The following is a 26,952-nucleotide window of genomic DNA, read 5'->3' on the forward strand; positions in this document are numbered from 1 at the left end:
GGCGTGGGAATCAGGAGGACATGGGTTCTAATTCCGGCTTTGCCACTTGTCTGCCGTGCGGCCTTGGGCAAATCGCCAAGTCGCTCGAGTTCTCCGGGCCTCAATTACCTCCTCTGTGAAATGGGGATTAAGACTGCGAGACCCAGGTGGGACAGGGACTGTGTCCAACCCAATTTGCTTGTAACCACCCCAATGTCTGGCACATATTAAGTGCTTAAGAAGTACAATTATCATCATCATCACCATTATCATCTGATTTCTCGGAAAAAGTCACGTGGTTTCCATTAACCACGATTCGAGGCTTTCACGGCACACGGCAGGCATCGGTTTGGAGGCTTTCGTATTTTTTGAATCGGCGTTTCGGACCGTTTTGGGCAGGGAACACATCTGTCGACTCTGTTATATTGGATTCACCCGAGCGCTGAGTACAGCGCTGTGCACGCAGTAAGCGCTCAATGAATACCACCGATGAATTGATTCACTTACAGCCACAGAAATAAGCAGAATCCAGAAATGAAAAGATTTCTTTGGGATCTAAAGAGTTTCATCTGCATGTGCTCATATGCGCCAGGGTTGATAGAACTCTTCTCCGCTCCATGTCTGGAGGAATATTTCCTGACTTCTCTCACAGCATCTGTAAGGAGAAAAGAAAAATGACCCATTTTTGGTTCTTTGAGGATCCTTTAAAATATGTGGATTTTATTTTTGTTTAAAAAAAAAAATAAAGTTCCTTGAGGACAAGGACCAAGTTCTGAATTCAGCACCACGAAGGCCAAGGATGTTAAATGAATACGTGTTGCCTGGCAGAGTAAGTTGCTCAACTGATGTTTTCGGGAGATGAAGAATCAATCAATCGTATTTATTGAGTGCTTACTGTGTGCAGAGCACTGTACTAAGCGCTTGGGAAGTACAAGTTGGCAACATACAGAGACAGTTCCTACCCAACAGTGGGCTCACAGTCTAGAAGAAGAGGTAAGGATGCTACCTCTGAGGTGAAGGGGAGAGGGACAGGGAGAAGAGAAAGAGCAGTGGAGATGAGTTAGTCGGTCAATCATATTTAATGAGCGCTTACCGCGTAAAGAGCACTGTACTACACGCTTAGGAGAGAACGGTATAACAGTGATACATTCCCTGCCCACCGCAAGCTTAGTCTAGATCATCACTCCTACAGCTTTCATTCATTCATTCATTCATATTTATTGAGCGCTTACTGTGTGCAGAGCACTGGACTGAGCGCTTGGGAAGTCCAAGTCGGCAACACATAGAGACGGTCCCTACCCAACAGTGGGCTCACAGTCTAGAAAGGGGAGACAGACAACAAAACAAAACCTATTAACAAAATAAAATAGAATACGTACAAATAAGAGTAATAAATACGTACAAACATATATACAGCTTTATTCATTCATTCATTCAATCGTATTTATTGAGCGCTTACTGTGTGCACAGCACCGTACTAAGCGCTTGGGAAGTCCCAGTTGGCAACATCTAGAGACGGCCCCTACCCGACAGCGGGCTCACAGTCTAGAAGGGGGAGACGGACAACGAAACAAAACACGTAGACAGCTTTGTGGGCTGCCTGGCTCTCTTCAGGAAGAAAGGGGTCAGCCAGAAGCTTGGGCCACAGCAGATTTTCGGGCTTCAACGCTCCTACAGCCCCAACCTCAGGGAACGGTCCCTTATGGAGCCCTGGCCTTCATCCAGGTGTGTCAGTGGGTCTGCCTCTTCAGCCCCAAGAATGTGTGTTTGTGTGTGGATGGCCGCACCCCAACCCAAATCGAGCATTAATTCGGTGCAATGAGCACCAAGGATGCTGAGTCCCCATTGCCTGACGGAGCGGGCGCTCAACAGATGTCTTCTGAAGACGCGGCGGCGGCAGATTTCCCCAAGCCACCTTGCCCGGGATGCCCAGCCTGGAGAGGAGTGGTGGCCGCTGAGTCTGTCGCTCCTGCAACTCCTTGGGCTGTCTCCAGGAAGGAGGGGTTCAGCCAATAATTTGAGTGGCAAGTTGGAGCCTTATCAGCCCGACTCCTTTTCAATCAATCAATCAATCAGTCGTATTTATTGAGCGCTTACTATGTGCAGAGCACTGTACTAAGCGCTTGGGAAGTACAAATTGGCAACACATAGAGACAGTCCCTACCCAACAGTGGGCTCACAGTCTAAAAGGGGGAGACAGAGAACAGAACCAAACATACCAACAAAATAAAATAAATAGGATAGAAATGTACAAGTAAAATAAATAAATAAATAAATAAATAAATAGAGTAATAAATATGTACAACCATATATACATATATACAGGTGCTGTGGGGAAGGGAAGGAGGTAAGATGGGGGGATGGAGAGGGGGAGGAGGGGGAGAGGAAGGAAGGGGCTCAGTCTGGGAAGGCCTCCTGGAGGAGGTGAGCTCTCAGCAGGGCCTTGAAGGGAGGAAGAGAGCTAGCTTGGCGGAGGGGCAGAGGGAGGGCATTCCAGGATCCCCCTCTGGATCCTTCTTACCCTGCACAAGGCTGCAGATCTTCTTCCTGCGAGCGACAATCTCACTGGGAGGTGCACAGAGAGGATTAAAATCATCATCATCATCATCATCATCAATCGTATTTATTGAGCGCTTACTGTGTGCAGAGCACTGTACTAAGCGCTTGGGAAGTACAAATTGGCAACATATAGAGACAGTCCCTACCCAACAGTGGGCCTCACCGTCTAAAAGGGGGAGACAGAGAAACAAAACCAAACCTACTAACAAAATAAAAAAAATAGAATAGATATGTACAAGTAAAATAAATAAATACATAAATAGGGTAATAAATACGTACAAGCATAGACTATGTACTATTGTACTTCCCAAGTGCTTAGTTGTACTTCCCAAGCGCTTAGTACAGTGCTCTGCACACAGTAAACGCTCAATAAATACGATTGATGAATATGTACAAGTAAAATAAATAGAGTAATAAATACGTACAAACATATATACATATGACTCTAAAGCCCAGGCTCTTTCCACTGAACCACTGAATGAATGAATGAGTAAAATCCTAAATCGACCGGATCTCCGACCGTGGGGCTGGGGATGCTTGGATGCCTTCCTCCACGGTAAATCAACCACTCAATCTACGGCATTTGAGCCCTTCCTCTGGGCAGAGCGCGGCCCGAAACATTTGGAGGAGCGCAATACGAGAGGGTTGGCAATCCCTGCAACCTCCATGGGAGAGAAAGACGCGAAAAGAAATTGCAGGTGCGGCGGTTAGGGAAGGGGTTGGGAGATGACTAGGGTGACGACTCAGATGCTTGGGTGACGCCGGGGAGGGACTAGAGTGGGAGAGACAAGAGACTGATCGGGGAAGACCTTCAGGAGGGGGTGTGATTTCAGTAGGAATTTGACGACAGGGAGAGTAGTACGACCTTAACAACTCTCGCTACATCCCCAAATTCCCATCCAGCAACGCACTTCTGAATTCACCTAAACCCTTCTTCAACTTTCAAGCCAACTTGTACTTCCCAACTGCTAAGTACAGTGCTCTGCACACAGTAAGCGCTCGATAAATACAACTGAATGAATGAATGAAGCACAGATTTTCAGGCTGCAGAACTTCCATTAATAATAATAATAATAATAATAATGACGGTATTTTCTAAGCGCTTCCTACGTGCAAATTCCACGTGCGTACCCCCTGCTACTTGAAGACGGATTTTCATTTGCTGATTTTGAACCTGCGGTCCCTGAGCTTCAGAGAAGCAGCGTGGCTCCGTAGAAAGAGCCCGGGCTTTGGAATCAGACGTCATGGGTTCAAATCCTGGCTCCGCCAACTGTCAGCTGTGTGACTTTGGGCAAGTCGCTTCACTTCTCTGGGCCTCAGTTCCCTCATCTGTAAAATGGGGATTAAAACTGTGAGCCCCCCGTGGGACAACCTGATTCATTCACTCATTCAATCGCATTTATTGAGCGCTTACTGTGTGCAGAGCACTGTACTAAGCGCTTGGGAAGTACAAGTTGGCAACATATAGAGAGTGTCCCTACCCAGCAGCGGGCTCATAGTCTAGAAGGGGGAGACAGACAACAAAACATATTAACAAAATAAAATAAATAGAATAAATATGTACAAATAAAATAACCTTGCAACTTCCCCGGCGCTTAGAACAGTGCTTGCACATAGTAAGCGCTTAACAAATACCATCATCATTATTATTATTCAGAGGATTTCCCTTAATTTTTGTGTTGTGGGATTTGGGGAGCCCTGCAACCTTTTGTCTTTCCAGAGTGAAGAGCCCTACCCTTCTTTGTGGTCTACGCTCACCAGGAAGATTTTCCCGCTCTCCACTGATTCCCAGTTCTACTGGCTTTTGGAAATTGCAGCAACCAGAACGGCACCAGTATTCCAGATGCAGGAATAGCAGGGTTATATAATGGTAGAGAAGCAGCACGCTCTCACCCCAGCTTCACCGCTCGTCGGCTGTGTGACCTTGGGGAGGTCACTTTGCTTCTCCCTCATCTGCAAAACGGGGATTCAATACCTGTTCTCCTTCCTACTCCAAGAGCCCTCCGTGGGACTTGATTACGCTGTATTTGTCAATCAATCAATCAATCGTATTTATTGAGTGCTTACTACGTGCAGAGCACTGTACTAAGCGCTTGGGAAGTACAAACTGGCAACATCTAGAGACAGTCCCTACCCAACAGTGGGCTCACAGTCTAAAAGGGGGGAGACAGAGAACAAAACCAAACATACTAACAAAATAAAATAAATAGAATAGATATGTACAAGTAAAATAAATAAATAGAGTAATAAATATGTACAAACATATATACATATATACAGGTGCTGTGGGGAAGGGAAGGAGGTAAGATGGGGCGGATGGAGAGGGGGACGAGGGGGAGAGGAAGGAAGGGGCTCAGTGTGGGAAGGCCTCCTTGTCAGCACTTTGTTGTGTGCTTAACACAGAGTAAGGGCTTAACAAACCACAGTTATCATTATTATCGATTTCCCCTCAACTTTAGGAAAGAAATCTTCTTGCAGTTCAACCAATGGTTTTTACACACTGCTCTACATGCTGCACTAAGCGCTTGGGAAAGCCCAGTACGAAAACAGGAAATCTGCCCTCAAGGAGCTTCTAGCGATCACACTGAGCGCTTACTACATGCAGAGCCCTGTACTAAGCATTTGCCGGACCTTGGACTACCACTACGAGATTGGAGATTTCCCTATTCACTCCCTTTTCCAGGTCGTTTAATTATTTGCTGGAAGCCTTTTGTGTGGAACCTGGAGAGAGAAGCTCACTGACTTTTCCAACAAGTTAAATGGGACCCAAAGTCCCCCAACTGAATCCAAGTCACCTTTCCCACACCATGTTGGGGTTTTCCTAAGCGCTTTGATGGTAAATCAATCCTAGCGATTTGTCACATAGACACGTGAAACTCACCAACCTCTGGAATCTTTCTTTTAGGAGGGAATGATACCCGAAACCAGGCAGGCCTCCGGTTCATTCATTCATTCAATCGTATTTATTGAGTGCTTACTGTGTGCAGAGCACTGTACTAAGCGCTTGGGAAGTCCACTGGCAGATTCCAATACTTGATAACACACGTCGGCCAGTTCTGTGACTTTGCCACTGTGTTGTTTGAGGCTTCTCATAACAAGCTCCAGGGACTTGTTTATCCCTGATTTATAAAACATCATGTGAGGTCATCAGACTGAGAAGATCATCATCATCAATCGTATTTATTGAGTGCTTACTATGTGCAGAGCACTGCACTAAGCGCTTGGGAAGTACAAATTGGTGCTTGGGAAGAACAAATTGGACAACAAAACAGAAGATAGTTCCTCTGACCTCTCTCTTCCCAAAGAAACAACTTGGGGTGTGGGGGAATCTCCCAAACCTCCTCCTCAGCAAAGACCAATTTAAGAAAAAGAATCACTTTTACATTTTCAACCGAGTGGACGTTGCCATCATGATCACCCGGTGAGCCCGCTGTCGGGTAGGGACCGTCTCTCTATGTTGCCAACTTGTTCTTCCCCAGCGCTTAGTGCTCTGTACACAGTAAGCGCTCAATAAATACGATTGAATGAATGAATGAATACCGTGGCAGGTTTCCTGCCTTTGGCAAATTTGAAGAATTTTTAATTATAAACCTCGGCTTCCCATGGCCTTCATCTTAATCGGTCCACCTAATTTCCTGTCTGTCTTTACCCTGAACTCTTTAAAGACTTCTCAGTGGAAAGAGCCCGGGCTTTGGAGTCAAAGGTCATGGGTTCAAATCCCGGCTCTGCCAGTTGTCGGCCGTGTGACTTTGGGCAAGTCACTTCACTTCACCCTCATCCCCCTCTCCAACCCCCACATCTTACCTCCTCCCCTTCCCCACAGCACCTGTATATATGTATATATGTTTGTACATGTTTATTACTCTATTACAGGGAAGCAGCGTGGCTCAGTGGAAAGAGTCCGGGCTTTGGAGTCAGAGGTCACGGGTTCAAATCCCAGCTCTGCCAGTTGTCAGCTGTGTGACTTGGGCAAGTCACTTAACTTCTCTGTGCCTGTTACCTCATCTGTAAAATGGGGATTAAGACTGTGAGCCCCACGTGGGACAACCTGATCACCTTGTAACCTCCCCAGCGCTTAGAACAGTGCTTTGCACAGAGTAAGCGCTTAACAAATGCCATCATCATTATTATTACTATGTGCACAGCACTGTACTAGATTTTGAAAATGAACAATAAGAGCCTGGGTCAGCCTGGCTCATTCATTCATTCAATCATATTTATTGAGCGCTTACTGTGTGCACAGCACTGTACTAAGCGCTTGGGAAGTACAAATTGGCAACATATAGTACAAATTGGCAGCATGCTTGGGTACATACATGTAAATCAGGTTGGACATAGTCCCTGACCTAAAAGGGGGCTCACAGTCTTAATCCCCATTTTATAGATAAAGTAATTGAGGCCCAGAGAAATTAAATGACTTGCCCAAAGTCACACAGCTGGCAAGTGGAGCTTAGTACAGTGCTCTGCACACAGTACAGAGTACAGCTCGATGGAAAGAGTCCGGTCTTGGGAGTCAGAGGTCGTGGGTTCTAAATGCAGCTCTGCCACTTATCAACTGCGTGACTGTCGGCGAGTCGCTTAACTTCTCTGTGCCTCAGTTACCTCACCTGTTCTGTTTTGCTGTCCTTCTCGCCCTTCTAGACTGCGAGCCCGTTGTCGGGTAGGGACCGTCCTTAAATGTTGCCAACCTGTACTTCCCAAGCGCTTAGATCAGTGCTCTGCACACAGTAAGTGCTCAATAAATACGATTGATGATGATTAAGACTGTGAGCCTCACGTGGGACAATCTGATTACCTTAAATCTACACCAGTGCTTAGAACAGTGTTGGCACATAGTAAGCGCTTAACAAACACCATCATTATTATTATATCTTCACAAAAAACCAGGGTTTGGATTGGAGAATGCATTTTTTATTAGGGCAGGGGTTAAAAATCACTTAGTAACCTGGGTCAAGCCAACGCTAAAGTAGAGTTTGTCGTTGTAGCAGGGTGTTTGGGCAGAGTTGGGGTTAGGCTAGGAAGAAAAGGGCTGGATTTTAGATACTTTCCCCAAAAACACCACTGGGGAGAGAGCGAACCATATTGGGCAGTGGCGGGTGACTATGAAAAAGAGACACAGAGGTCGTTAGTGCAGCTCAGAAGTTAAAATTAGGACTGAAGAAACGTAGGGAAGGGAAGCAAGCAAGAAAGCCGAGAAGCAGTGTGGCCCAGTGGATAGCGCCCGGGCCTGGGAGACAGAAGGACCCGGGTTCTGATCCCGGCCCCGCCGCTTCTGTGCCGGGTGACCTTGAGCAAATGACTTCTCTTCTCCGTGCCTCAGTTCCCTCACCTGCAAAATGGGGATTCGATACCTGTCCTCGCCTCCTCCTCAGACTGGGACCTGATGATCTTGTATCTGCCCCAGCGTGTAGGACGAGGCTCGGACTAGAGTTAGCACTTAACGATGCCGCGATTATTATTATACCGCAAGGCAGAGCGTCTGGAAGGACAGAGGGCAGGCATTTACCGAGAGCTCACCTCCTCCAGGAGGCCTTCCCAGACTGAGCCCCTTCCTTCCTCTCCCCCTCGCCCCCCTCTCCATCCCCCACATCTTACCTCCTTCCCTTCCCCACAGCACCTGTATATATGTATATATGTTTGTACATATTTATTACTCTATTTATTTTACTTGTACATATCTATTCTATTTATTTTGTTAGTATGTTTGGTTTTGTCTCCCCCTTTTAGACTGTGAGCCCACTGTCGGGTAGGGACTGTCTCTATATGTTGCCAATTTGTACTTCCCAAGCGCTTAGTACAGTGCTCTGCACACAGTAAGCGCTCAATAAATACGATTGATGATGATGATGATCTGAAGAGGAAAATGGCCAGCTCCGGGCCATAACAAGCCCACGGCACCGTGGCCTAGCTGGGGCCTGATCCGTGATTTTGGATTCTATTTTACACCTCTCCATTCATTCATTCAATCGTATTTATTGAGCGCTTACTGTGTGCACAGCACTGTACTAAGCGCTTGGGAAGTACAGGTCGGCAACATATGGAGACGGTGCCTACCCAACAACGGGTCTAGAAGGGGGAGACAGACAACAAAACAAAACATGTAGACAGGTGTCAAAATCGTCAGAACAAATAGAATTAAAGCTAGATGCACATCATTAACGAAATAAAAAGAATAGTAAATATGTGATAGGTTGTTTCGATGGGAGGGACAAGATTGTTTCTGCATCTCACACTGATCATGTCTTTTCTCTTTAAGTATTGCGCATAAGCGGTATGAGATTAATGTTCTACAAATCTAACATGGCCTTCCAGCCATAAAAGTCATCATAGTGAAAAGAACCTGGACTTTGGAGTTAGAGGTCATGGGTTCAAATCCCGGCTCCGCCACCCGTCGGCTGTGTGACTTTGGGCAAGTCACTTCACTTCTCTGTGCCTCAGTTACCTCACCTATAAAATGGGGATTAAGACTGTGAACCCCACGTGGGACAACCTGATCACCTTGTGACCTCCCCAGTGATTAGAACAGTGCTTTGCACATAGTAAGCGCTCAATAAATGCCATCATTATTATTATTATTACTATTCTACAACTGCACTGTAGTTATTTACTTGACTGAATCTTGACAGCATGACAACACCATACTACAATCAATCAATCGTATTTATTGAGTGCTTACTATGTGCAGAGCACTGTACTAAGCGCTTGGGAAGTACAAATTGGCAACATATAGAGACAGTCCCTACCCAACAGTGGGCTCACAGTCTAAAAGTCACAGTCTACTACAATCAGAGAAGCCGCATGGCTCAGTGGAAAGAGCACGGGCTTTGGAGCCAGGGGTCGTGGGTTCGAATCCCAGCTCTGCCAACTGTCAGCTGTGTGACTTTGGGCAAGTCACTTCACTTCTCTGGCCCTCAGTACCCTCATCTGGAAAATGGGGATGAAGACTGTGAGCCCCCCGTGGGACAACCTGATCTCCTTGTAACCTCCCCAGAGCTTAGGACAGCGCTTTGCGGGGTCGCGCCTGGAGAGTTTCCAGGTCTCTACCAGTCTCGACTACGGGAGGGAGGGTCAAGCGGAGGCCCGTCCATCCCATTCCTAGTTTGGGCAGTGGAAGGCAGTCTGCTACAAGCGCTTAGTACAGTGCTCTGCACACAGTAAGCGCTCAATAAATACGATTGATGATGATGCTACAAGTCAAGATTCCCCTGTGCTGGTAAGAAGCAGCATGGGAGAGAGTCAAGAGCAGAGACTCAAGTTTAATGTGTGGAAGGAGGCAATGGTATTTTGACCAAGAAAACTTTACAGAGACGCTACCAGAAGGACCGCAGATGGAGAGTGGGGCGATCGGGGAGAGATGTGTCCATGGCATCGCTGTAGGTCGAAGATGACTCGATGGCGTGAGACAAAAAAAAAGCTTTATACCGCTCCTAAAGGATATCATCTCTGGGAACGGAGAGTTCGCTTACTGCAGGCTGAAGTCAAGGGGTGGCAATAATGAATTAGTCGTCTGGGAAGTTGGGGTCAAGAAAGAGCAGGGAGTGAGAGTAATTCAAGTAAATACAGGCAAGTATGGGGAAGAAGAAAGGGCAGGCCAGCGGTGGACTGAGAAACAGCCTGACGACAAGCCTAGGAGTGCCCAGGCAAAGATCTACCGAACAAGGGAATTACAGTCCGCTCTTTGAAAAATGCTTGCAACCGAAATCTGGATTTTTATCATCATCAATCATCATCAGTCGTATTTATTGAGTGCTTACTGTGTGCAGAGCACTGTACTAAGCGCTTGGGAAGTACAAACTGGCAACATATAGAGACAGTCCCTACCCAACAGTGGGCTCACAGTCTAAAAGGGGGAGACAGAGAACAAAACCAAACATACTAACAAAATAAAATAAATAGAATAGATATGTACAAGTAAAATAAATAAATAAATTTTCATTTATTTATTTATTTATTATTTATTTATTTATTTGAATTTTTAGTGTTCAGCACGTTCAAAAGAAAGCAAGATAAAAGCTGGTGTTCTCTGAATCCCGAAGGAGCGGTTTTCTACTTACCAAGAAACAGAACAATCAATAGGATTATGATGGTAAGAAAAGCCTTGTTCCAAAAACTTGCAATTTTCCCCCAGAGTGGGAACAGAAAAATCTTCTGCCATCTGTAAAACAACATTATTGTAAGAATGAGGGGAAAAAGGGAGTAGGACGTTTAGTTCAACGGTTAATACCTGTACCTCTGCACTGACTATTGAACGCTAACGTTTACGTGAATTTAAACACAGCTCTGAGATTTCAACGGGGCCCTTAAATACCACAACGGCCCTTCAAAAATACAATTAGGCTTTTGCTCAACATGACTTTCTCTAACTCGTTTCACGGCCTTTAAGAGGTCTACACACAACCTGATGATAAAATATTGAAAACGAGTCGACGCGAAAAATCGAGATATTGTATTAGTTGCTGTTGGCTTGGGGCTTTGAAGATCCCCTCCCCCAGTAAACTTAGAAGACAACACTGACAGTGGAAAAAAATCAGTTGTATTTATTTAGCGCTTAGGGTGTGCAGAGCACTGTACTAAGCGTTTGGGAGAGTACAATATAACAGAGTTGGTAGACATGTTTCCTGCCCACAGCGAGGTTACGGTCTTGACAAAAAGACGCAAGTTGCAGGCCTACTGTGAGCGCTTAGTACAGGGCTCTGCATACAGTAAGCGCTTAATAAATATGATTGAATGAAGATGCCATTGAGTTTTGCCTCATTTGGAGGGATGAATCTTTTGCTGTCCCCATTTGGCAAGCTTTTCAGCTGGCAGGGCACTCTGTTTTCATTCATTCAATCACAGCCAACAGCGGGCTCACAGTCTAGAAGGGGGAGACAGACAACAAAACAGAACATATTAACAAAATAAAATAAATAGAATAAATATGTACAAGTAAAATAGAGTAATAAATACGTACAAACATATATACAGGTGTTGTGGGGAGGGGAAGGAGGTAAGGCGGGGGGGGACAGGGAGGGGGAGAATGGAGGGGGGACCAAGTCAGAGCTGACCAAATCAAGTCCCTTCAGAGGAGCCCTGAAGACTAAGGGCAATTCATCAAAAGAACATTCACAAGTCGAGGCATCGCTAGTTCGAATGACATATTAAAAGATGATTAATGAAATTTTAAGATTTTTTTTTAAGCAGGTATTTGTGAAGCGCTTACCACGTGCACACAGTAAGCGCTCAATAAATACAATTGAATGAATTGGCAATAATTCATAATTATAATTCATAATAATAATAATGGGCGCTGGGGTAGATACAAGCTAATCAGGTTGATGATGATGATGACGATGGCATTTATTAAGCGCTTACTAGGTGCAAAGCACTGTTCTGAGCGCCGGGGAGGTTACAAGGCGATCAGTAGGGCTATGAAGGACAGCAAAACAGAACAGATGAGGTAACTGAGGCACAGAGAAGTTAAGCGACTCGCTGACAGTCACGCAGTTGATAAGTGGCGGAGCCGCAATTAGAACCCACGACCTCTGTCTCCCAAGACCGGCCTCTTGCCATCGAGCCAGGCTGATCCAGGCTCTTATTGTTCATTTTCAAAATCTAGTACAGCGCTGTGCACATAGTAATAATAATGATAATAATAATAATGATGGCATTTGTGAAGCGCTTACTCTGTGCAAAGCACCGTTCTAAGCGCTGGGGAGGTTACAAGGTGATCAGGTTGTCCCACGGGGGGCTCACAGTCTTAATCCCCATTTTCCAGATGAGGTCACTGAGGCCCAGAGAAGTGAAGTGACTTGCCCAAAGTCACACAGCTGACAAGTGGCGGAGCCGGGGTTTGAACCCACGACCTCTGACCCCAAAGTCCGTGCTCTTTCCACTATTATACTATGGCGGATGTGCGGAGGGAGGGCATTCTATTTATTTTATTTTGTTAATATGTTTTGTTTTGTTCTCTGTCTCCCCCTTCTAGACTGGGAGCCTGCTGTTGGGCAGGGACCGCCTCTATATGTTGCCAACTTGGACTTCCCAAGGGCTTAGGACAGTGCTCTGCACACAGTAAGCGCTCAATAAATACGATTGATTGATTCTGGGACAGGGGGAGGACGGGGGCCGGGCGAGGATGAGGTCCGGGCGAGGATGAGGCCCGGCGAGGAGGTTAGCGGCGGCAGAGGAGTGGAGGGTGCGGGCTGGGCCGGAGAAGGAGAGAAGGGAGGTGAGGGAGGAGGGGGCGAGGGGATGGACAGCCTGGAAGCCCAGCGTGAGGAGTTTCTGCCTGATGCGCAGATTGATTGGTAGCCACTGGAGATTTTTGAGGAGGGGAGTAACATGCCCACAGCATTTCTGGACAAAGACAATCCGGGCAGCGGCATGAAGTATGGATTGAAGTGGAGAGAGACACGAGGATGGGAGATCGGAGAGAAGGCTGATGCAGTCATTCATCCATTCATTCATTCAATCAATCAATCGTATTTATTGAGCGCTGACTGTGTGCTCTGCACTAAGTGCTTGGGAAGTACAAGTTGGCATTCGTATCTAGTGAGCGCTTACTGTGTAAGCGCTTGGGAAGTCCAAGTCGGCAGCAGCTAGAGACGGTCCCTACCCAACAGCGGGCTCACGGTCGAGAAGGGGGAGACGGGCAACAGTCGGGATAGGATGAGCGATTGAACCATTCATTCATTCATTCAATCGTATTTATTGAGCGCTTACTGTGTGCAGAGCACTGGACTAAGCGCTTGGGAAGTCTAAGTCGGCAACATCTAGAGACGGTCCCTACCCAACAGCGGGCTCACGTCTAGAAGGGGGAGACGGACAACAGTCGGGATAGGATGAGAGATTGAACCATTCATTCATTCATTCATTCGATCGTATTTATTGAGCGCTTACTGTGTGCAGAGCACTGGACTAATCAATCAATCAATCGTATTTATTGAGCGCTTACTGTGTGCAGAGCACTGGACTAAGCGCTTAGGAAGTCCAAGTCGGCAACATAGAGAGACCGTCTCTACCCGACGACGGGCTCGCAGTCTAGAAGGCGGAGACAGACAACAAAACAAAACATGTGGACCGGTGTCAAGTCATCAGAATAAATAGAAATAAAGCTAGGTGCACGTCATTAACAAAATAAATAGAATATAAGTATGGACAAGTAAAACCCTGCAAGGGTTTGGATGGGGAGGAAAGGGCGGATCTTGGCAGAGAAGCAGCGTGGCTCCGTGAGAAGAGCCCGGGGCTGGGAGCTGCAGGACATGGGTTTTAATCCCGGCTCCGCCGCTTGTCAGCTGTGTGACCTTGGGCAAGTGGCTTCACTTCTCTGGGCCTCAGTTCCCTCATCTGTCAAATGGGGATGAAGACTGTGAGCCCCCCGTGGGACAACCTGATGACCCTGTATCTACCCCGGTGCTTAGAACAGTGCTTGGCACGTAGTAAGCGCATAACAAATTCCATCGTTATTATTATCGGCGACGTCGTAAATACTACTGATTGATCGGATGGATTCCCGCCTTCATCCCGCCTCTTTATTATTGCTGCCCCTGGGTCTTCGGCGAGAAGACCCATGCTGCCAATTTGTCCTCTCCCAAGTGCTTAGTGCAGTGCTCTGCACACAGTAAGTGCTCAATAAATATGACTGGGAATGTGTCTATTGTTATACTGAACTCTCACAATTGCTTAGTCCAGTGCTCTGCACACAGTAAGCGCTCAAATACGACTGGGAATGTGTTTATTGTTACACTGAACTCTCATAAGCGTTTAGTGCAGTGCTCTGCACACAGTAAGCGCTCAATAAATACGACTGGGAATGTGTTTATTGTTACACTGAACTCTCACAAGCGTTTAGTGCAGTGCTCTGCACATAGTAACTGCTCAATAAATACGACTGGGAATGTGTCTATCGCTACACTGAACTCTCACAAGCGCTTAGCGCAGTGCTCTGCACACAGTAAGCACTCAATAAATACAACTGGGAATGTGTCTATTGCTACACTGAACTCTCACAAGCGTTTAGTGCAGTGCTCTGCACACAGTAAGGGCTTAATAAATATGACTGGGAATGTGTCTATTATTACACTGAGCTCTCACAAGCGCTTACTGCAGTGCTCTGCATACAGTAAGCGCTCAATAAATACGACTGGGAATGTGTCTATTGTTACACTGAACTCTCACAAGCGCTTAGTGCAGTGCTCTGCACACAGTAGATGCTCAATAAATATGACTGGGAATGTGTCTATTGCTACACTGAACTCTCACAAGCGCTTAGTGCAGTGCTCTGCATACAGTAAGCGCTCAATAAATACAACTGGGAATGTGTCTACTGCTACACTGAACTCTCACAAGCGCTTAGTGCAGTGCTCTGCACATAGTAGGCGCTCAATAAATATGACTGGGAATGTGTCTATTGCTACACTGAACTCTCACAAGCGCTTAGTGCAGTGCTCTGCACACAATAAGTGCTCAATAAATATGACTGGGAATGTGTCTATTGTTACACTGAACTCTCACAGGCGTTTAGTGCAGTGCTCTGCACACAGTAAGCGCTCAATAAATACGACTGGGAATGTGTCCATTGTTACACTGAATTTTCACAAGCGCTTAGTGCAGTGCTCTGCACATGGGGGACAACCTTGATCACTTTGCATCCCCCCAGCGCTTAGAACAGTGCTTGGCCCCTAGTAAGCGCTTAAATACCATCATTACTACTATTACCGCAGTGCTTAGAACAGTGCTTGGCCCCTAGTAAGCGCTTAATACCCTCACCATTACTATTATTACCGCAGCGCTTAGAACAGCGAGCGCTTGGCCCCTAGTAAGCACTTAAACACCATCACTATTATTACTATTATTACCGCAGCACTTAAAACAGCGCTTGGCCCCGAGTAAGTGCTTAACAAATGCCATCATTATTACTATTATTACCGCAGCACTTAGAACAGCGCTTGGCACCTAGTAAGCGCTTAACAAATACCATCGTTATTACTATTACCGCAGCACTTAGAACAGCGCTTGGCCCCTAGTAAGCGCTTAACAAATACCCTCACCATTATTATTACCGCAGCGCTTAGGACAGCGCTTGGCCCCTAGTAAGCGCTTAACAAATATCCTCACCATTACTATTACGGCAGCGCTTAGAACAGCGCTTGGCCCCTAGTAAGCGCTTAACAAATACCCTCAGTATTATTGCTATTATTACCGCAGCGCTTAGAATAGCGCTTGGCCCCTAGTAAGCGCTTAACAAATACCATCACTATTATTACTATTATTCCTGCAGCGCTTAGAGCAGCGCTTGGCCCCAGTAAGCGCTTAACAAATACCATCACTATTATTATGATTATTCCCGCAGCGCTTAGAACAGCGCTTGGCCCCTAGTAAGTGCTTAACAAATACCCTCACCATTACTATTATTCCTGCAGCGCTTAGAACAGCGCTTGGCCCCTAGTAAGCGCTTAACAAACACCATTATTATTATTACTATTATTCCCACAGCGCTTAGAACAGTGCTTGGCCCCTAGTAAGCGCTTAACAAATACCATCATTATTACTATTACTGCAGCGCTTAGAACAGTGCTTGGCCCCTAGTAAGCGCTTAACAAATACCCTCACCATTACTATTATTCCCGCAGCGCTTAGAACAGCCCTTGGCCCCTAGTAAGCGCTTAACAAACACCATCAGTATTACTATTATTCCCGCAGTGCTTAGAACAGCGCTTGGCCCCTAGTAAGCGCTTAACAAACACCATTATTATTATTACTATTATTCCTGCAGTGCTTAGAACAGCACTTGGCCCCTAGTAAGTGCTTAACAAATACCATCATTATTACTATTACCGCAGCGCTTAGAACAGCGCTTGGCCCCTAGTAAGTGCTTAACAAATACCATCAGTACCATTATTACCACAACGCTTAGAACAGCGCTTGGCCCCTAGTAAGCGCTTAGCAAACACCATCACTATTATTACTATTATTACCGCAGCGCTTGGCCCCTGTAGTAAGCGCTTAGCAAACACCACCACTATTATTACTCTTATTACCTCAGCGCTTAGAACAGTGCTGGGCCCCTAGTAAGCACTTAACAAACACCATCACTATTATTACTCTCATTACCTCAGTGCTTAGAACAGCGCTGGACCCCTAGTAAGCGCTTAACAAACAACCATCACTATTATTACTCATCACCTCAGCGCTTAGAACAGTGTTTGGTCCCTAGTAAGCGCTTAACAACCAACCACCACTATTATTACCTCAGCGCTTAGAACAGTGCTGGGCCCCTAGTAAGCGCTTAACAAATACCATCACTATTATTACTCTTATTACCTCAGCGCTTAGAACAGTGCTTGGTCCCTAGTAAGCGCTTAACAAACAACCATCACTATTATTACTCTTATTACCTCAGCACTTAGAACAGTGCTTGGTCCCTAGTAAGCGCTTAACAAACACCATCACTATTATTACTCTCATTACCTCAGTGCTTAGAACAGCGCTGGACCCCTAGTAAGCGCTTAACAAACAACCATCACTATTATTACTCATCACCTCAGCGCTTAGAACAGTGTTTGGTCCCTAGTAAGCGCTTAACAACCAACCACCACTATTATTACCTCAGCGCTTAGAACAGTGCTGGGCCCCTAGTAAGCGCTTAACAAACACCATCACTATTATTACTCTTATTACCTCAGCGCTTAGAACAGTGCTTGGTCCCTAGTAAGCGCTTAACAAACATCATCACTATTATTACTCTCATTACCTCAGTGCTTAGAACAGCGCTGGACCCCTAGTAAGCGCTTAGCAAACAACCATCACTATTATTACTCATCACCTCAGTGCTTAGAACAGTGTTTGGTCCCTAGTAAGCGCTTAACAACCAACCACCACTATTATTACCTCAGCGCTTAGAACAGTGCTGGGCCCCTAGTAAGCGCTTAACAAACACCATCACTATCATTACTCTTATTACCTCAGAGCTTAGAACAGTGCTTGGTCCCTAATAAGCGCTTAACAAACAACCATCACTATTATTACTCTTATCAACTCAACGCTTAGAACAGTGCTGGGCCCCTAGTAAGCGCTTAACAAACACCATCACTATTATTACTCTTATTACCTCAGCGCTTAGAACAGTGCTTGGTCCCTAGTAAGCGCTTAACAAACAACCATCACTATTATTACTCTTATTACCTCAGCACTTAGAACAGTGCTTGGTCCCTAGTAAGCGCTTAACAAACACCATCACTATTATTACTCTCATTACCTCAGTGCTTAGAACAGCGCTGGACCCCTAGTAAGCGCTTAACAAACAACCATCACTATTATTACTCATCACCTCAGTGCTTAGAACAGTGTTTGGTCCCTAGTAAGCGCTTAACAACCAACCACCACTATTATTACCTCAGCGCTTAGAACAGTGCTGGGCCCCTAGTAAGCACTTAACAAACACCATCACTATCATTACTCTTATTACCTCAGCGCTTAGAACAGTGCTTGGTCCTTAGTAAGCACTTAAACAACCATCACTATTATTACTCTTATCAACTCAACACTTAGAACAGTGCTTGGTCCCTAGTAAGCTCTTAACAAACACCATCACTATTATTACTCTTATTACCTCAGCGCTTAGAAAAGTGCTTGGCCCCTAGTAAGCACTTAACAACCATCACTATTATTACTCTTATTACCTCAGCGCTTAGAACAGCGCTGGGCCCCTAGTAAGCGCATAAACAACCATCACTATTATTACTCTTATTACCTCAGCGCTTAGAACAGCGCTTGGCCCCTAGTAATCGCTTAACAACCATCACTATTATTACTCTTATTACCTCAGCACTTAGAACAGCGCTGGGCCCCTAGTAAGCGCTTAACAAACAACCACCACTATTATTACTCTTATTACCTCAGCGCTTAGAACAGCGCTGGGCCTCTAGTAAGCGCTTAACAAACAACCATCACTATTATTACTCTTATTACCTCAGCGCTTAGAAAAGTGCTTGGCCCCTAATAAGCGCTTAACAAACAACCATCACTATTATTACTCTTATTACCTCAGCACTTAGAACAGTGCTTGGTCCCTAGTAAGCGCTTAACAAACACCATCACTATTATTACTCTCATTACCTCAGTGCTTAGAACAGCGCTGGACCCCTAGTAAGTGCTTAACAAACACCATCACTATTATTACTCATTACCTCAGCGTTTAGAACAGCGCTGGGCCCCTAGTAAGCACTTAACAAACACCATCACTATTATTACTCTTATTGCCTCAGCGCTTAGAACAGTGCTGGGCCCCCAGTAAGAGCTTAACAAACAACCACCACTATTATTACTCCTATTACCTCAGCGCTTAGCACAGTGCTTGGTCCCTAGTAAGCGCTTAACAAACACCATCACTATTATTACTATTATTACCTCAGCACTTGGTGCCTAGTAAGCACTTAACAACCATCACTATTACTATTATTACCTCAGCGCTTTGCCCCTAGTAAGCGCTTAACAAACATCATCACTATTATTACTCTTATTACCTCAGCGCTTAGAACAGTGCTTGGTCCCTAGTAAGCACTTAACAAACACCATCACTACTATTACTCTTATTACCTCAGCGCTTAGAAGTGCTTGGCCGCTAGTAATTGCTTAACAACCATCACTATTATTACTCTTATTACCTCAGCGCTTAGAACAGTGCTGGGCCCCTAGTAAGCGCTTAACAAACACCATCACTATTATTATTCTTATTACCTCAGCGCTTAGAACAGCGCTGGGCCCCTAGTAAGCGCTTAACAAACACCATCACTATTATTACTCTTATTACCTCAGCGCTTAGAACAGTGCTGGGCCCCTAGTAAGCGCTTAACAAACACCATCACTATTATTACTCTCATTACCTCAGCACTTAGAACAGCGCTGGGCCCCTAGAAAGCGCTTAACAAACAACCACCACTATTACTACTCATTACCTCAGCGCTTAGAACAGCGCTGGGCCTCTAGTAAGCGCTTAACAAACAACCATCACTATTATCACTCATTACCTCAGCGCTTAGAAAAGTGCTTGGCCCCTAGTAAGCGCTTAACAACCATCACTATTATTACTCTTATTACCTCAGAGCTTAAAACAGCGCTGGGCCCCTAGTAAGCGCTTAACAACCAACCACCACTATTATTATCTCAGCGCTTAGAACAGTGCTGAGCCCCTAGTAAGCGCTTAACAAACAACCATCACTATTATTACTCTTATTACCTCAGTGCTTAGAACAGCGCTGGGCATCTAGTAAGCGCTTAACAAACAACCATCACTGTTATTACTCTTATTACCTCAGAACTTAGAAAAGTGCTTGGTCCCTAGTAAGCGCTTAACAAACACCACCACTATTATTACTCTTATTACCTCAGCGCTTAGAACAGCACTGGGCCTCTAGTAAGCGCTTAACAAACAATCATCACCATTATTACTCTTATTACCTCAGCGCTTAGAAAAGTGCTTGGCCCCTAGCAAGCGCTTAACAACCATCGCTATTATTACTCTTATTACCTCAGCGCTTAGAACAGTGCTGGGCCCCTAGTAAGCGCTTAACAAACACCATCACTATTATTACTCTTATTACCTCAGCGCTTAGAAAAGTGCTTGGCCCCTAGTAAGCGCTTAACAACCAACCACCACTATTATTATCTCAGCGCTTAGAACAGTGCTGAGCCCCTAGTAAGCGCTTAACAAACAACCATCACTATTATTACTCTTATCACCTCAGCGCTTAGAACAGCGCTGGGCCCCTAGTAAGCGCTTAACAACCACCACTAGTATTACTCTCATTACCTCAGCGCTTAGAAAAGTGCTGGGCCCCTAATAAGCGCTTAACAAATAACCACCACTATTATTACTCTTATTACCTCAGCGCTTAGAACAGCGCTTGGTCCCTAGTAAGCGCTTAACAAACAACCATCACTATTATTACTCTTATTACCTCAGCGCTTGGTGCCTAGTAAGCGCTTAACAACCATCACTGTTATCACTCATTACCTCAGCGCTTGGAGCAGTGCTGGGCCCCTAGTAAGCGCTTAACAAACACCATCACTATTATTACTCTTATTACCTCAGCGTTTAGAACAGTGCTGGGCCCCTGGTAAGCGCTTAACGAACAACCATCACTATTATTACTATTATTACCTCAGCGCTGAACAAATCCCCTCACCATCACTATGCTTATCGCAGCGCTTAGAACAGCGCGTGGCCCGTAGTGAGCGCCTCAGAAGTGCCCTCAGTATGTCTGAGTGTTTCCCGTGGCGCTGGTCGGCCCACAAGGCGGGCCGTTATTCTGACAGGACTGAGGGAGGGGCCCGATCCGGTTGGATCCGGCGGGATCCGGTTGGATCCGGTGGCGTTACCTGCTGGGGCTGAGGGGGGCGGGCAGGCAGAGGAGCAGGAGGGCGGCGGCCTCGGCGCCCAGGAGGGCGGACGCCACCCCCCACTGCGGGCTCATCCTCCAAGCGCGGCCCCGACGCGCCCCGCGCGCTCACGTCGCTGCGGCCGCGCGCGCCCGGGGAAGGCGGAGCGTCACGGCGCACGCGCGCAGGCGGGAGAAAAGGGCGCGAGCGTCACGGCGCACGCGCGCCGGCGGGGCCAGGGGGTGGGGGGAGAGGAGCGCGCGCCGGAGGAGGGCGGAGCGTCACGGCGCACGCGCGCAGGCGGGAAAAAAGGCGCGAAGGGGTGGGCGGAGCGTCACGGCGCACGCGCGCCGGCGGGACCGGGGGGGGGGGGGGGCGCGTCACGCCGCACGCGCGCAGGCGGCTGGTGGGTGGGGGAGAGAAGCGCGTCGGCGGAGGGGAGGAGTGTCACCGCGCATGCGCGCCGCCGGAGGGCGGAGCGTCAAGGCGCACGCGCGCAGGCAGGAGAAAAGGGCGCGAGGCGGGGGGGGGGGTGGAGCGTCACGGCGCACGCGCGCCGGCAGGAGGGACGAAGGGCCGGAGCGTCACAGCGCACGCGCTTCGGCAGAGGGAGGAGCGTCACGGCGCACGCGGGAGAAAAAGGCGCGAAGGGGGGGCGGAGCGTCACGGCGCACGCGCGCTGGCGGGACCGCGGGGGTGGGGAGAGGGGGAGAGGAGCGTGCGCCGGCGGAGGGAGGAGCGTCACGGCGCACGCGCGCATCTGGGAGTAAAAGGCACGAGGGGGGGCGGAGCGTCACGGCGCACGCGCGCCGGCGGGACCAAGGCTGGGTGGGGGGGGGAGAGGAGCGTCACGGCGCAAGCGGGCAGGCGGCCTGGGGGGTAAAGAAGCGCGCCGGCGGAGGGGAAGAGCGTCACGGCGCATGCGCGCAGGCGGGAGGGGGCTGGAGAAGCGCGCCGGCGGAGGGGCGGAGCGTCACGGCGCACGCGCGCAGGCGGGAGGGGAGGAGCGTCACAGCGCACACGGGCCGGGGGGGGGGGGGGTGAAAGGAACGCTCGCCTTCGAAGGGGCGGGGCGTCACGGCGCATGCGCGGCAGCGGAGGGGAGTGAGGAGGGGGCGGAGCGTGATGGCGCACGCGCGCCAGCGGGAGGGGGGGTAGGAGCGCGCGCGCGCCGGCGGCAAAGGGCGTGACAGCGCATGCGCGCGGCGGCGGGAGGGGGGGGGTGTGTGAAGGAGCGCCACAGCGCACGCGCGTGGGGTCCCATCTCAACCGCCATTTTCCAGATGAGGGAACTGAGGCCCAGAGAAGTGAAGTGACTCGCCCAAGGGTCACACAGCAGGCGGAGCCGGGATTTGAACCCATGACCTCGGACTGTAAGGCCCGGGCTCTCTCCACTGAGCCACGCTGCTTCTCTCTTCGCACAGGACATCTGGGAAAAGGGTACACAAGGGGGCCAAACGGGACCATGACAAAAGTTAATCTGAAATTGAGGAGGGAGAAGATGCCTCACTAGTTTCCACTAATTTTATTTAAGCTTTAAAGAATGCAGGTAGTCTACTGAATTCTTCTAAAGGCTTAATAAAGTGCCCTACGTGTATGAGAAGCTTAAAAATGTAATTAAGCGCTTAGTACAGTGCACGACACACAGTCAGGGCTCCATAGGATTGAATAATTATTCAATCTGAAAACTATAATTACAATAATATTATTATCATGTTATGTAATAATAATTCATTCATTCAATCGTATTCATTGAGCGCTTACTGTGTGCAGAGCACTGTACTAAGCGCTTGGGAAGGACAAGTTGGCAACAATTCTATAATTACAATATTATATTATATAATTATAGTCACCATACCACTATAATTATATTATGCAATAATAATGATTATATCGCCGTCATATATAATTATTATAATAAATATGTTATAACGGTTTGATTATAATCGTATTATAATTATATTATGATTGCGATATTAAATTAGATATAATACATATTATATGACTACAATCATACAATTATAATCATATTATAATTATATCATATTATAATTATAATTATAAAATTATAATTATCATATTTCCTCTTTCCTCTCCCCCTCGTCCCCCTCTCCATCCCCTTACCTCCTTCCCTTCCCCACAGCACCTGTATATATGTATATATGTTTGTACATATTTATTACTCTATTTATTTTGCTTGTACATATCTATTCTATTTATTTTATTTTGTTAATATGTTTGGTTTTGTTCCCTGTCTCCCCCTTCTAGACTGTGAGCCCACTCTTGGGTAGGGACTGTCTCTATATCAGTCAATCAATCGTATTTTTTGAGCGCTTACTGTGTGCAGAGCACTGTACTAACGTATTTATTGAGCGCTTACTGTGTGCACAGCACTGTACTAAGCGCTTGGGAAGTACAAGTTGGCAACATATAGAAACGGTCCCTACCCAAGTGCTTAGTACAGTGCTCTGCACACAGTAAGCGCTCAATAAATACGATTGATTGATAATACTTACATATTCTATGACTATAATTATACAAGTAGAATTATTATAATAAAATAATTCTTCATGTTGCAAACACTTGACAAAAAATAATTTATTCACAAAATCGATAACAGACGTTAGACAAAGCCTCAATGCATACCCTTAAGGGAAGCTAGTATATGAGGGGGAAAAAAGGGCTAAAATCATTTTGGCCTCCATCATGTACTCAATTAAAAGTGGGCATGTGATAGTAGGGGTTTATATTCCTTAAAATGTCGTTCTGTCAAGGGCTGGATTTTCCCACCGACTTAGACGTGTTTGATGAACCTGGAACAGTGCTCCAGCGCTTAGAACAGTGCTTTGCACATAGTAAGCGCTTAACAAATGCCATAATTATTATTATTATTACAAGAAAATACAAATTTTCCTGTAAATTTCCCCTCCCAACTCATCCCCAGGCTTAAGATTTCTCCTGCCCCTCTTAAACTCCATTGCCAAGGAAAGAAAGGGAGGAAGGAAGGAGTCAGTCTGGGTTGCAGTGAAGACTTCAGGCGCAGAGAAGATACTTGGAGGGATACTCTTCAGGTAAATATGAGAGAATTCAAGAGCTAAATGATTTTCAGAGTCGGCCTGATTAGCTTGATGATTTAATTGATCTTGATGTTATAACTGGACCCTCACCTTTGTGTCCAAAAATCATGAGGGGAGGTCCCCCCCATCCCCTCCTTCTTCCCCTCCCCACAGCACCTGTATATGTGTTTGTATGTATTTATTACTCTATTTGTACATATTTATTCTATGTATTTTATGTTGTGAATATGTTTTGTTTTGTTGTCTGTCTCCCCCTTCTAGACTGTGAGCCCGCTGTCGGGTAGGGACTGTCTCTATATGTTCCCAACTTGGACTTCCCAAGCGCTTAGTGCAGTGCTCTGCACACAGTAAGCGCTCAATAAATACGACTGAATGAATTTGGGCAAATATTGTTAAAATTTGTTAAAATATTAACAAAATAAACAATATTTACTATTCTATTTATTTTATTAATATGTTTTGTCTTGTTGTCTGTCTCCCCCTTCTAGACTGTGAGCCCGCTGTCGGGTAGGGACCGTCTCTAGATGTTGCCAACTTGGACTTCCCAAGCGCTTAGTCCAGTGCTCTGCACACAGTAAGCGCTCAATAAATATGATTGAATGAATTTGGGCAAATATTGTTCAGATTTGTTAAAATATTAACAAAATAAAAAAATATTTACTATTCTATTTATTTTATTAATATGTTTTGACTTGTTGTCTGGCTCCCCCTTCTAGACTGTGAGCCCGCTGTCGGGTAGGGACCGTCTCTATATGTTGCCAACTTGGACTTCCCAAGCGCTTAGTCCAGTGCTCTGCACACAGTAAGCGCTCAATAAATACGATTGAATGAATTTGGGCAAATATTGTTAAAATTTGTTAAAATATTAACAAAAAATATTTACTATTCTATTTATTTTACTTTGTTAATATGTTTTGGCTTGTTGTCTGTCTCCCCCTTCTAGACTGTGAGCCCACTGTTGGGTAGGGACCGTCTCTATATGTTGCCAACTTGGACTTCCCAAGCGCTTAGTCCAGTGCTCTGCACACAGTAAGCGCTCAATAAATGATTGAATGAATGAATAAATACAATTGAATGAATGAACACCGACAAAGCGGGGAGAAAAAAAAAGCTAAAAACAATAAGCTAACCATTTTCTAAAATATGCAACAGATTAACACCTTTACAACGTATACCTCTGGGGTCGCTTTTCATCGAAGGTGGTACTCATTTGGTAAATCAGTTTTCAAGAAGCTGTTGGGACAGATCCAGAAGATGAGCTATAAAAAATGTCGGTTAACACGTGTTTTTGGCGTCGGACGTTTACTTGGGGTAAAAATTGACCTCCGTCTCAATCAATCAATCAATCGTATTTATTGAGCACTTACTGTATGCAGAGCACTGTACTAAGCACTTGGGAAGTACAAGTCGGCAGGGTTTAGGCCTGCTGTGCAGCTGGGGGCTCTCCCCATTCTGCCTGATGCCCCTCCCAAGGTCCAGCCCGTCCAGCCGATAATAATAATAATGGCATTTATTAAGCGCTTACTGTGTGCAAAGCACTGTTCTAAGCGCTGGGGAGGTTACAAGGTGATCAGGTTATCCCACGGGGGGCTCACAGTCTTAATCCCCATTTGACAGATGAGGGAACTGAGGCCCAGAGAAGTGAAGTGACTTGCTCAAAGTCACCCAGCTGACAGTTGGTGGAGCCGGAATTCGAACCCGTGACCTCCGACTCCAAAGCCCGGGCTCTTTCCACTGAGCCACGCTTCTTTGATGACCTCCTAGGAGCGCTTCTGAACAACCAGTGGTCACCAACACGGAGACGACAGCACAACCCCTTTACCCCCCATTCTGCAGGGAAGCAGGTAAATCGACTCGGATCCAGCACCGGACGTCCCTGCCACTCCCTTGGCTCCATTTCTTGATAAAATAATAATAATGATGATGATTACGGTACTTGTTAAGCGCTTACTACGGGCCAGGCACTGTTCTAAGCGCTGTGGTAGATACAAGGTAATCGGATTGGACACAGATCCTGTCCCACCTGGGGCTCGCCCTCTTACAACAGCGCTTTGCACGTCGTAAGCGCTTAATAATAATAATAATAATAATAATGGCATTTATTAAGCGCTTACTATGTGCAGAGCACTGTTCTAAGCGCTGGGGAATTTACAAGGTGATCAGGTTGTCCCACGTGGGGCTCACAGTCTTCATCCCCATTTTACAGATGAGGGAACTGAGGCCCAGAGAAGTGAAGTGACTTGCCCAAAGTCACACAGTTGACAAGTGATGGAGCCGGGATTTGAACCCATGACCTCTGACTCCAAAGCCCGTGCTTTTTCCACTGAGCCACGCTGCTTCTCTAATTTAATAATTTAATAATGGCTTAATAAATGCCATTATTATTAGGAGCAGCGTGGCTCAGTGGAAAGAGCACGGGCTTTTGAGTCAGAGGTCGTGGGTTTGAATCCCGACTCCGCCACGTGTCTGCTGTGGGACCTTGGGCAAGTCACTGTACTTCTCTGAGCCTCAGTTCCCTCATCTGTAAAATGGGGATGAAGACTGTGAGCCCCACGTGGGACAACTTGATCACCTCGTATCCCCCCCCAGCGCTTAGAACAGTGCTTTGCACATAGTAAGCGCTTAATAAATGCCATTATTATTATTATTATTATTATTATTATTAATCCCCATTTTCCAGATGAGGCCCAGAGACGGGAAATGACTTGCTCGAGGTCTCGCAGCAGACCTGTGGCGGAGCAGGGATTCGATCCTAGGGCTTTCTCTTGCAGGGAGCAGCGTGGCTCAGTGGAAAAGAGCACAGGTTTTGGAGTCAGAGGTCATGGGTTCAAATCCCAGCTCTGCCAATTGTCAGCTGTGTGACTTTGGGCAAGTCACTTCACTTCTCTGTGCCTCAGTGACCTCATCGGTAAAATGGGGATTAAGACTGTGAGCCCCCCCGTGGGACAACCCGATCACCTTGTAACTTCCCCAGCGC

General features: G+C 46.5%; 1 long non-coding RNA gene across 1 annotated transcript; it reads left to right on the top strand.

Annotated features, from left to right (window-relative positions):
* Positions 1–22,246: 22,246 nt before the first annotated feature.
* LOC119920768 lies at positions 22,247–25,612 on the top strand. The gene is made up of 3 exons (XR_005448430.1): positions 22,247–22,338; positions 23,843–23,969; positions 25,593–25,612. It is a non-coding gene; the product is annotated as an uncharacterized LOC119920768 (long non-coding RNA).
* The last annotated feature ends 1,340 nt before the right edge of the window (positions 25,613–26,952 follow it).

The sequence above is a fragment of the Tachyglossus aculeatus genome (assembly GCF_015852505.1).
Source record: "Tachyglossus aculeatus isolate mTacAcu1 chromosome 12 unlocalized genomic scaffold, mTacAcu1.pri SUPER_6_unloc_1, whole genome shotgun sequence".
Classification (NCBI taxonomy): Eukaryota; Metazoa; Chordata; class Mammalia; order Monotremata; family Tachyglossidae; genus Tachyglossus; species Tachyglossus aculeatus.